Raw genomic sequence first — 13,467 nt, forward strand, 5'->3', positions numbered from 1 at the left:
GCATGACTAAAGTGATTAAATGGCATAAAAACTGCTCAGCTATGCAAATAATTAATGCTACATGTAAGTGCTTTCAATGGTACATAGAAATAAACAAGCAAAATACACGGTCAAATATTTGGGTTTGATTTTTAAACCGCGCTGGGACTACTGCCTTTTTTAAACTTTTATAGTCTACTTTTTAAACCAGTCAATAGTTTTACGCAATTTTTAATATATTCTGGTTTAAATTTTAGCCCAAAAAGTTCGTGGTTTAAAAATCAAACCAAAATGTTTTAATTCTAGTTTCTAGGTTTCAAATATAGAAACTTTGGTTTAAAATCTAAACCGAAATAGAATATGTTTGCATAGCGAATTGTGGTGTTGATTCAAACTCAACATATGAAAGCACATTTACATGCGTGGCTGTAGCTGAGTGTGCAAAGATGCTTGATACAATTGGTTGCTACCAAGGCTGTCCGGGTTCAATCCCAACCAGGCGGAGCATGAAATTTAAGATTGTTTTTTTTTTTTATTCTTAATTATGAAAATGTTTGGGTTTAACATTTAAACCGAATTGTTTAAATTCTAAACCCAACATATGTACTCTCTTTTTTATAAACTTGGAAGGTTTGTATTAGAAACTGTATTTAGTTTGGTCATATATGTAGTCCAAAAAGTTTAAAATTAAAACCGAAATTTTTAACCGTGTAACAAAAATAAATGCATAAATATGTACGTACCAGTGTAGAGTTTCAAAATTCAAAATTGTGGCGCATTCATACGAAAGTGTCTGAAATAAAAATATTTCCCTATAAATATTCATACTACATAAATATCTCACACCTAGTTCGAAAGAAAGCTAACAGAAAAAAGTCGGGGACGATTTTTTTTTTGCAAAAATCAATTCATAGGATTAATCTCCAAATAGTGCAAATATTTTTTCTTCATGATTATATTCACTAACTAAAAATTACTGTCATACCTGTTTTTTATACCTTTCATGAGCTTGAAATGTTATTATAACTTTGGTCGGATGTTTGTAAGTACCAGAATAAGAATAGAAAGACCCACTAAGATGTATACTTATTTGATCAGAACATCGAGCTGGGTCGATTTAGGCATGCCCGGTCGTCGTCTCTTTGTATGAAATCTAGTCTCTAAGTTTTCGAGATATCCGGATGACATTTTGTAAGTGGGCGTGTTTTGATAGTGTATTAACCATTTGTTGGAACCGGAAAAATCGGACCACTATAACATATAGCTCCCCTACAACTGATTGTTCAGATATGACATTTTTCGTTATATATCCTCCATTTATGTAGCTATGAACATGAAATTTTGCAATACGGCCACCCATTATTAGCAGAATAATTACAGTGAAAATCACAAAGATCGGGTCACTATAGCCTATAGCCAAATCTAACTGATTGTTCAGACATGAGATTTTTCATTATAACTCCTCCATTTATACAGCCAGAAACATGAAATTTCACACTATTTTCTCTCATTATTACAATGAAAATTACAAAGATCGGGTCACTGTAACCAATAGCCCCCATACAACTGATTGTTCAGATATGGGGTCCGATAAATTTCGTGAGTTATTTTGTAGAAATCTCTCTGTATTATCTATATGTCCTATACTACTGATTGTTCAAATACAAGATTGTGCGATATAACCCCTTTATCTAGGCAGCTAAGCGCATTAAATTGTTCTACCGCTTTACATACCGTCACACACAACAGTGAAAATCACTTAGATTGGTGCTTTATAAGGTATATCTTCCATACCACTGATTTTTTATATATGTACTTATGCTGTGGATATAAAAATTTTGTTTAGCTCCCAAACAACTAATTTCAAATGCAGTAGTCTGTAAAAGAAAAATTTTCGGATGTTCATATAAGATATGAAGCCTTCGGCATAGCCGAAGACAATTATGTACGATCCGCAGGCAGTTACTAAGGTTCTAACTAGAATCGGGAATATGGACCTGTTCCCGTTCTTAAAAAAGTGGTAGTAGGACTTGACTAATCGGGACTGCTAAGTAAAAGTTTTTAAAGGGTTGTTATTAAAATTTAATTTCTTTTTATATTTTTGTTATAAAGTAAAGCAAAGAAAATAATTAAATATATTACATTCATACCTGAGTTGACAAAAATTTTATAAAAACAAGCTATTTTTATGCAAAGAACAAAACCGACTTCAATTCTCATACACATAAAAATTTAAGATTATCGTTAATTTCTTCACGATCCAATGATCGGATTTAAGCCAAAATAGTATGGGACCACATGTGAGGTAACAGCTTTCCATTAAAAAAAATAATTATAGAAATCTGTTACCGTGGTCCGAAGTTATGCGGTAACATACCTAAAAAAAATATTCCAACGAATTGATAACCCGTTTCTTTTTGTGTAGTCGGTTAATAAATGGGGGCTACATGGTGTGATGCCTCGATCTGAACAAAATTTTGTAAGTCAACTCAGATACTTATCTCAACCTAATTTCGGGTTATATCGTCATGTTGAAACTTTATGCCAAAAAAAAACCCCATTCTTGCCCATGGTGCAATGTACGCTTCGGGCCCGATTTTCGGTTCTGTAGGAAACGTTTTTGGTTCATTTGAAATAGTTTTCCAGTTTTTCAACTTACTTTTTCGGTTTTTCTGAGATTTCGATTCTCTAAAGGACCCGGCTCCTTTGTTCTGTGCCTTACTAGTAAGTTTACCGAGTGTCCTAGAGCAGTTGGGAAACGATAAAAGATTAATTACCAAGCCAGGGATGCTCTAGGTCGTACTAACGACTTCCGGCCGCATACATACTGTTGTAAATTATTATAAAGTTCTTTGAATTACACTTACATTTTAATTGCAAGGAAGTCAGGTATATTTTTCATTGGAGTGTCCGAAGTGCGTAAAAAAGTACAATTGTGCGTATTTTTTCATCACTGGCATGAATGCAGAAACCGAATAATGGTATGAGTCTGGAAAATATTATTTTGTTTGAAAGTAAATATAAATTTATTTATGTTAGTCCATATGTACATATGTTTATGTGAATTAGAAAAGCGGTTAAGTGGTTTGGCTTTTTAATTCTATAAAGTCAATTAGAATTTATTATTAAATATAAAATGTGCTTCGAAAGACTGCTAGAGCTCCGCAAAGTTTCATGCGGCTAAAGCGGTTGTAAGGGTGTAGATATGGGCCGAAATTAATTACAAATCAAGAAATCGATTCGTTTTTAGATGAAGTCAATCAATTTAAAGTAATTAGAACAATCCTATATCCAAAAAGATATGGTAAGGGTAATGATATAAAAAATAAAATAAAATATCATAATAAAGGTTTCAAATGGAAATTATTTAAGAAATCGACAATTCATAAATATTTTTGGATACGGTTGTCACCCATTTTTAATTGTATATTTAGTTAACTTCTTGTTTAAAAATTAAATTTACTATTTATGGATACTAAGGAAGGCTCTGAAACATTTGCCCATACAGGAAATGTTATCCCTTATGATATTAGTGTAAGGTTGCCACTTATTTACGATTCTAAAAAATTTAACTACAACAGCGCAATATGGATATCAAATCAAAGGAATTTTTGAGGACTTTAGTCCAAAAATATTTCAGATGAAGGTTTTCACGTTTATTTTTTGTAATATGAATTAGAATCTACATATCGTCACCTAAGGGCCTGTACCAATCATTAGAAAAGTTCTATGGTGAAAAAAAAACTTTTTACTATGGTGAGAAAATATTACATTTCTCCTGTGCCAATTCTTAACTTTTTTCAGCTGGAAATTTTTGATAGCTGCTTTAATGTAGAAGGAGACTATCGAGTTAGCAGTTAATAAAATGCAGCAATTATAGAGGAAATATTTGCCGTTGCTGATTACAGTTCTTTTGGAACTTTTCTTTTTTTTGCTGGCGGGATCGTGTTTATCCACTCATTTTTCTTTAATATCCGCTTTCTTTGGTTTTCTTTAGTTCATATGTATACGCGCGTTGTTCAGTATTCTTCTTGACATTAGCTTTGTTCCTTTACAGATAATTATCACTAGTTTTTGCTGGAAAGCGTGTCTTTACCCTAAAAATTAGCAGAAACTAGCAGCTCTCCTGTTCTTACGCTATTATTTTTTTCGTCAATTTTTTACTATCAGAATAATAGCAGCTGTCAAAATGAATAAACAGCTCTTGAACCGTAAACAACCGAGGTAAGGCAAAGTTGCTTTTATTTGTTTCTTTCTTAAAATTGTTGGTATTTTTTAAATAAAAATTAGCGAATAAATAAATATTGATGAAGTACTGCAAAATGTATTTGTAAATACTTCATATATACAAAACGCGATCAAATAATTGCGCAAATATTTTCAATTGTCAAATACACCGATCAGTTGTTTACTTGATAGTTTCTGCTAGTTTGCGTTTCCTGACTATTTCTTTATATCGCCCTCTGTGATCGTAATTCTCTCTATTTTCTGTTCTGCCTTTTCTGGATAATTATCAGCTAGCAAAGTAAAGAAACAAAGCTTATGCTTGCTGTCAAATTTTTAATTAGCCCTACCGGATAAATAGTTCTTATTCACCTCACAGCTTTCAAAAATTTACTATCCAAAGAACTTTTCTATCAATGGGCAAAGGCCCTGAGCGGAAGATCGACCTATCTCGGCAGCCAGTTAGAAAACGCCCTATCTCAGAAAACTTTTCAAGAACTCCCTACTTCAGAATTTAATTTAAGAATGCCTCATTTCAGAATTTTATTGAAAAACACCCTATCTCAGAATTTGGTTGAAGAGCGAATTTGGTTTTGAAATAGAGCATTCTTTAATAAGATTTCGAAGAAGGGCATTCCTGATAATTTTTCTGAGATAGGGAGTTTTCGAACTGGCCGCCGAAATAGGTGTAGTCCGCTCAGGATATGGTCTCTTCATCCCAGCGTATTTTTAATGGGGTTGCCAAATAATTTGCAATGCAAAAAGTTTACTCACTTTTTAGGCTACAAAAGGAGTAATTTTTGTTTAACTTATTAGCTTAAACCATATCCAAATGGCCATTATTTGATACCCACACCTTAAAACTTTAAAAAGTAAATGTGCTCCGAGCAAAGCTCGATCAACTTACCTGACTTCTACAAAAAACGTTATTTAAAGCAGTTTTTAATTTGTATACATAAAGATAAACAAAAGAAATTACTCTTTTTATTTAAAACCATAAAGTAGTTTAGCTTTGCTAATTTTTTCATGTACATGACTTTGTCCTTGCGCTCTTCACTATCCCTCACTAGTTGTAAGAAGTGAAGTTGATCACAACCAAAAACGCAAGAGCAGCTTCAGTTAGTTTATTATACACGCAGGGTTCTAAAAACCAGTCCGGCCGGGATTAAATTTTTAACTTTTCGTTCTTAAAATTTTTTTTAGTGTTCTTTACTTCTCAAGACAAAATATCCACTTAAAATTTAAAAGAAAAAAATATTATTCTGACGGCCAACGGTATTGTAGTTCTATTTATGCTATAAAAAGGCTTCTGCTTAAACCATTTTCCATTCGCAGGTGTCTCAAAAAACTCTAAGCCACTCTAGTAGTGGGCGCATATTAAAAATGAGAGGAGGAGCTCGGCCGAACCCTCAACAAAAATGCAGCAGATATTTAATTTTTTAATGCTTACACACGTAAACAAACATGCATCTGTAACAACGTGTGCTTAAAGATGTACATATATATATACACAAACATTGCCACATTAAGCACTTATTTCGCTCTATTTAACACTTCGCTTTAATTTACATTTAATTGCGTTAAATGTCGCATGAATGAAAAATAATTTTGACTTTTGTTCTTAGTTGAGTGGGTCGTTACATATAATTTTTTTTTTAGTTCGCTAATACTTACTCGTAGTTGAATATATAATTAAATGAATTTCTGTGCTTGTTCGTAGATTAGGGTTAGATGAAGTTTACGGGCGATCATCCTAATTATCCTATCTAAAATTGTGTCGTTATTTTCTCCAATGATTTGTAACAACGTCACAATTCCAAATTTAAAAAATAAAAACTCTTACATACTACTGTAAATGTATCATGTCCACAATCTTTGTCTAATCCTTGCTACTCACTGTAGTAATCCTCGCTACATACTTTAGGAAGATTAGACATGAATTAAAAATGGATTAGAGACATGAGCCATTTAAAGGTAAGAGTTTTTATTTCTTGAATTAAAAAATCACTACTATGCCTAGGAAGGGTCGTTGCAGAAGGTTAGGTTAGGTTAAGATGGTTGCCCGTGTGATACAAATATGAAAGGTTACAGCGAAAATGGATACGTGCCGAAAAAGAAATTTGTAGGCGGTAAATGCTGATCCCACAGAGCGCAATCCAAAGTGTTTAAACCAAGGAATGAAACCGATTCAAAATATCGTTCCGGTTTGGGTTTCGGTTTTGCCAAGTGTTTCGGTTTCGGTTTTGGTTTCGTTCTTCAAAATTTATTTCGGTTTTGGTTTCGGTTTCGTTCCGGTTTCGGTTTTTCACAGAAATTTTGTTGATACTATTTAAATCACAATGTCTTAAAGGTTGAGGAAAGAAAATTGAAAATTACAGTTCACTGATAATATCAACACTAGGTTCTTTCCCTAACAATCCGGACCGGATTTGGTAATTAGAGAATAAGAGAAACATTTTTTTTTCAAAAATGGAACAAAGTCCAGAAGTACGGGAACGCAAAAACCACATTTCGTGCCCACAAGTCGAGAAACAGCTGATTCACGTTGTTCTTGTTTTTTTCACTTATACCATGTTCTGACCGACATCGTAAACATGTTTTCGTTGCTAAAACTGGTTTTCGACCTAAAACTTGTGTTTTCGTCCATGTAAAATCTGTCAAACGAAAACCAGTTTTCGCTGAAAACTACACAGATACACAGCAACAACGTCATCACCAGATTCACTTATATGTTTCCTTTTTTGTGGTAAAACTAAAGGTGTATGAAAACTAAAATATAATTGTTATTTTCGTCATATATTTACTACATAATAATGAAACCCCTTCATTTCTGTGTCCTTTACAACTATACACGTGAAAATGAAAATCAAAATGACTTCTTCCAAATAACCGATGCCGGATCGGAGATTTAATTTACCTTGCGAAAAGTTACCTTGACATACTTATTTACTACTTAACAAGAATTTTAGCAAAATATTGCTGATTTTGGTTAAATAAATCATTTATTTCAAAGAAATTTTGATTTATTATTTTTGTAAATTTCTGGAAACCGATTGAAACCTGTGATTGAAATGGTTTCGGTATCGTTCCTTTTCAGGTTAAGATAACGGTTACGGTTTCGGTTTCGGTTTTGAAAAACGAAACGGTTTTAAACGGTTACGGTTTCGGTTTGGGTTTCGGTTTCATTCCTTGGTTTAAACCTCAGTCTAGCAGAAATGTTACGTTTATTCCACCTCGTCGTACTTGTGCAGCTGTGGCAATGTGGATCCAGTGTGATTTTTAAACTCACTGTAAGAACTCCAACCTGATACTGTTCCATCAATACACCCACTAGAATTGAGAGCTGTGATCAGGTGATCCGTAGACCAACTTTGGTCCACCCTCGGCCAGAAAGATCTTTCAAAAGGTCATGCCTTGGTTTTCACGCAGCGAGAACCATATTTCAAACTAGAGTCCACAAGTAGTCAAGGAAACCCACACTCTCCGTTTTCCTTGTGAGGTTGGCTCCCTTACTACAATCGAGCACAACATCAGCCAATCGATTGCTTCCTTAATACGAGAAAAATCTGTCTGGAAAACACTACAGAAAACTGTAAGCTAAAATTTGATAGTGAAATATCGTTTCAACGGTTCTGAAAGAATTACTAATTAGATGAGCTTAATCCAGATTCAAATTTAATTTAAATGAGGTTTTAGAAGGCGTGGTCGTTGAGAGTCTCTGTAGTCCAAAGTACCAGATACTAGAACAGAAGAAAGTACGATGTAATCGAGAACCTCCTATATGGCGGCATTAACAAAAGTTGGTGCTTTGCCCCAATTACGTATGACTTGTATTTGTATCCGTGCTGCCAAATACATATATGTAGAAAGCTGCAAACTCGCATTGGGCCTAAACACGACGTTGTTTTACTGGGTCTGAGCTAAAGTTTCTCTCAGCAGCGTTGGATGCAATTGCATCTCATTGTCGAAAATAAGCCCCAGTCGCCGAACCCATATCCACGGCTTAAATTCTTTTTCTACATATATCCCTTGGAATCGCTCATATCCATCCAAATGGATAAATTTCAATATTATTTTTCCTCCTAACATCTCAAACTGACCTGGGTATTGTATTTTTTTTCTCAATGCATTTAGTTTGCATTAACAAAATAAGCCGGAATTAATTAGAAGAGGCAAGCTGGCCAAAACGGATTCTAATGCAACACTCACAATAGTCCAAGCGGAAAGTTGTATGATTTCGTAATGTTCTTTAGCAAATTTGCTGCCGCAAAGAAAACTGCGTTGGTAACAAATCTAAAAACTACACCGTGGATTTAGAGCACAGGTAACTACCAATAAGCGGAGGGCAAAAGCTCTCAAATAATGCTAATATAAATAATTCATACAGAGTGACTGAATTGAACAATTTTAAGCTTTATAAAATTAAATGAAATAAATAATATAAAAAAAACTTTTTAATATACAACGCTTTTATAAATGGACTAAAAAGTAGAAAATAATACTCTCAGTCCCATAGAATCTGTTTTGATAACTTTTGATTTTGAAATTTTAGCAAAAGTCATTATAAACAATCTATGAAATTGAAAATGAAAAACGTGGAGCGCATGCAATACAAAGCATTCGATTTAATTGACAATAGTCAAACTACATAACGTAGACCTAAAATTTCTACAGCGAAAGTAGAACTTTGAAATCGATTTTAAGCGGTCGTTATTCATATACCCACATACATACATTCATATATTACTTTTCATATCAATTCAAGTGTATTACATGCGCCCCACGCTTTTCATTTTCAATTTCATAGATTGTTTATAATGACTTTTGCTAAAATTTCAAAATCAAAAGTTATCAAAACAAATTCTATGGGACTGAGAAGTATTATTTTCAACTTTTTAGTCCATTTATAAAAGCGTTGTATATTAAAAAGTTTTTTTTATATTATTTATTTTCTACTTTTTAGTCCTGTCTGAATAAAATTTTGCAATAGATATTAAAATAATTCAACGATATTAATAGAAAGGTGCACACACAAGCATTTACATATGTATGTACATACAAACGAGCACCAATTAATTTTATTTAAAGAAATGGCGTGTCGTCTATTTCCGCCGATATGCGTGTATAACCCCTCCTCAAAGTCTAGCCAAAAAGCCAGCAACTCACACAACAGGTTCCCCAGAGCAATTCGCTCGAGAAAGTGGTACCCGGTACACGTAATACGCGGCACACAGCACAACAATCCGCCAAAACAGGCAACCCGGCCCAAAATTACCACCGTAGAAGGCAGAAACCCCGAGCGGCAGTGCAGGGGCCCAAGAATTACCCTTAAAACGGCCACAGGAGCTTAAAAAGACCAACTGGTCCCCAACTGGTCCGAAGGTATGTAGTTTCGGGCTAGTCCCAAACTGGTTCCCAACTGGTTCCCGGACTGGTCCCCGACTGGTTACCAACTGGTCCCACGAACTAGTTACCAACTGGTCCCAAAGTGGTTACCAACTGGTCCACCTATACCTCAAGTGGTCCACAAGTCACTTCACTTACAAAGCATTCGATTTAGTTGACAATAGTCAAACTAATTTTATTTAAAGAAATGGCGTGTCGTCTATTTCCGGTGTAGCAAACGTAGTAATAGGGCGACATCTAGATGTCATCTACCTCGCCCTATTCACTATGCTTTTTTATAGGAGCTTTTCAAAGCTTTGCTTTGGTGTCGGAACACAACATTGAAAGTTTCTGGATCCACAACATTGAAAGTTTCTGGAACACAACATTGCAAGTTGATAAAAGCGTTGTAAAAATGAGAAAGTTTTCCAAAACGGATCCAGGACTTGAAAAAACCAAATATTAGGGTGGGTAGAGGGGGTCCCCCTTATTCTAAATCTGAAGGCCGCCACATAGTATATTTTTACAAAATTTGGTATGTCAATTACAAGGTTGATATTGAAAATGGGCGAAATCGCACTACAACCACGCCCACTTCGCATATAACGGTATTATCGAAAAATTACCAACTAAAAATCTGTTAAAAATCTTTGAAATCGCAAAATAACCACGCCCACCTTCCATATAAAGGTAGTTTACAGAAATCACACACAACTGTGTATCTCGTTAATCGATTAATCCATTTCTAAAAACTTCTGTACATTTAATAACTTTGGTACGGAAAAACAATTCGTTGAAAATTATTCAAATCGTGGCACCGCTCACTTTATGACTACAAAGGTGTTCTCGGTAACCACTTTATCGGTTTCTACCAGATGTGGTTCAATTATATCATTAATTCTAACTTGGCATATTGCCGAGAACATTCGAAATCGGAAAAAATACTACCGCTTATCATGCAAAGGTGGTTTAGAGAAAGTTGAAATGACGATATTTGATACCTGTGTCGGGTACATAAAGTTCGGTTTCGCCCGAACTTATACTTCTTTACTTGTTTACTTTAATAAAGGGTTGAATATTTTTTAAACAGTTCTAATAAAAAGCAAAACCTTTTTTTGCCAATTTTTACATTCGTAAGTTATTTTATTCTGCGGACCACAGACGTATTCAAGTAATAGGTGGCTATGTGAAAATTACGTTAGCATTCATAAGTCGTGATCAACCCCCGGAAGGTTGCCACCTTTAAAAACTTATGTTCAAATTATTAAAAAATAAATAAATCAATTATTACAAAATGGGCATCAACCGAAATGGTTTTGAAAATCTTTGTCTCTTAGCTGAATTGTCACCTGTTTAAAAAATCATATTAGGTAAGAAAAATATGTATCATCATATGGGCACCAAACTAAAGGGGTTTCAGAAAGTAGTAGTTTGAAAATATTTTGAAGACGGTAACCACCTGCTGGAAATGTCGAATTTAGTTTACTTATACACAAGTTATATGAAACATCAAAATATGGATGTCAATTGAAGGAGTGTTAAGAAATCAGTAGTTTGAACGCTAAGAATATTTTTGAGGTGTTGAAAGAGGATTGCCACCTGTTTAAAAAGTTAAATTCAAATTATTTTCACCTGTTTAAAAAGTTAAATTCAAATTATTTTATAAGTTTAATGAACTATTAAAATATGGGTATCAATCGAAGGGAGTTTGAAATACTTTTATTTCTGAACTGTACTTAGTGGGGTTGCCACATGTTTCATAAATCAAATTCAAAAATTTCAAATCTGTTAATTAAAATATGTATCGCCATGTCAGGGGAAGAAGAGTTAACAAGAATTAAGCTTGAAAATACTTTTGAAGAGGGCTGCCATCTGTTTGGAAGGCCTAACTCAATTAGCTAATACAAAAAGTATATGAAATATAAAAATACCGTAGTCAAACGAAAAGATGTTAAGGAATCTTTAGTTTGAAAAAGGTTGCTGTGTGTTTAAAAAGATAGATTTAAATTATACCCTTATTTAGGAGGGTTGTCATTTGTTCGAACAATTAAACTCAAATTAGTTCTTCAGTATATTGAAATACCTGTGTATCGCAATGTCAGACGAAGGAGATTTAAGAAGGTTTTGGTTTGGGAATACTTTTGAAAGGGAATTTCAAAAATGTGTGGTAAAGTTTTTATTTTTTTTTTTTAATTAAGAACTTTTTTTCATCGATATAGGGTGACTTGAAATTTGATGAAACTAAAAACATTCACCATGCCAGACTGCTCTTAACTCGGATCTCTTTTAACTCTGACTAACATTTGCAATATTTTTTAAGTTTTTGAAATTAATTTTTGGGCGTTTTACCGCCATGCGGGTTCACTAGTATATGTACATATATACTTCAGACCTTCTTCTATTCGCCCATCCATCAGCGCCAGGTATTCAACATTTTAATTCAATTAGGAATTAACAATATTTAAATTTAAAACTAATTCAAGAATGAATTAAATCGAATTATAATCTGAATTGGCGTGGCGAATGCCTAACATTGAGGTGATGATATGATAAGAATAGTAGCCTCATGGCTCTTTGGAATCTATCTTATGGGCAGTAGCGTCGGCTTTTCCAGACGCGCCTGCGTAATCCTCTAATATGTATGTATATTAGGGCGGTCCAAAAATGCATGTGAAAAAGTAAAGTCGGAATTGTAATGCTCTCAAGAGTGGACCCCTATTTTTTACAACGCTTTTATCAACTTGCAATGTTGTGGATCCAGAAGCTTTCAAATGTTGTGTGTCCGACACCATAAAGCAAAGCTTTGAAAAGCTCCTATAAAAAAGCATAGTGAATAGGGCGACATCTGTAGTGAAGTAGTGCATAGGGCGATAGCTGTAGTGAATAGGGCGAGGTAGATGACATCTAGATGTCGCCGTTTGCTACACCGGAAATAGACGACACGTCAATTCTTTAAATAAAATTAATTGGTGCTCGTTCGTATGTACATACATATGTAAATGCATGTGTGTGCACCTTTCTATTAATATCGTTGAATTATTTTAATATCTATTGCAAACTTTTATTCATACAGGACTAAAAAGGAGAAAATAAATAATATAAAAAAAACTTTTTAATATACAACGCTTTTATAAATGGACTAAAAAGTAGAAAATAATATTTCTCAGTCCCATAGAATTTGTTTTGATAACTTTTGATTTTGAAATTTTACCAAAAGTCATTATAAACAATCTATGAAATTGAAAATGAAAAGCGTGGGGCGCATGTATTACACTTGAATTGATATGAAAAGTAATATATGTATGTATGTATGTGGGTATATGAATAACGGCCGCTTAAAATCGATTTCTAAGTTCTACTTTCGCTGTAGAAATTTTAGGTCTACGTTATGTAGTTTGACTATTGTCAACTAAATCGAATGCTTTGTAAGTGAAGTGACTTGTGGACCACTTGAGGTATAGGTGGACCAGTTGGTAACCACTTTGGGACCAGTTGGTAACTAGTTCGTGGGACCAGTTGGTAACCAGTCGGGGACCAGTCCGGGAACCAGTTGGGAACCAGTTTGGGACTAGCCCGAAACTACTTACCTTTGGACCAGTTGGGGACCAGTTGGTCTTTTTAAGCTCCTGTGGCCGTTTTAAGGGTAATTCTTGGGCTCCTGCACTGCCTTCTGCCTTCTACGGTGGTAATTTTGGGCCGGGTTGCCTGTTTTGGCGGATTGTTGTGCTGTGTGTCGCGTATTACGTGTGCCGGGTACCACTTTCTCGAGCGAATTGCTCTGGGGAACGTGTTGTGTGAGTTGCTGGCTTTTTGGCTAGACTTTGAGGAGGGTTTATACACGCATATCGGCGGAAATAGACGACACGCCATTTCTTTAAA

The 13,467-nt window shown here is 34.4% G+C and overlaps 1 protein-coding gene across 1 annotated transcript in view; it reads right to left on the reverse strand.

Moving 5' to 3' along the window:
- Nucleotides 1–13,467, reverse strand: part of LOC118754556 (mucin-5AC-like) — a 111,058-nt gene that overhangs the window by 53,257 nt on the left and 44,334 nt on the right. The gene's annotated exons all lie outside the window — the stretch shown is intronic.

This window comes from Rhagoletis pomonella, unplaced genomic scaffold (genome assembly GCF_013731165.1).
Source record: "Rhagoletis pomonella isolate Grant_MI unplaced genomic scaffold, Rhpom_1.0 Rhpom_scaffold_00002, whole genome shotgun sequence".
Taxonomy (NCBI): Eukaryota; Metazoa; Arthropoda; class Insecta; order Diptera; family Tephritidae; genus Rhagoletis; species Rhagoletis pomonella.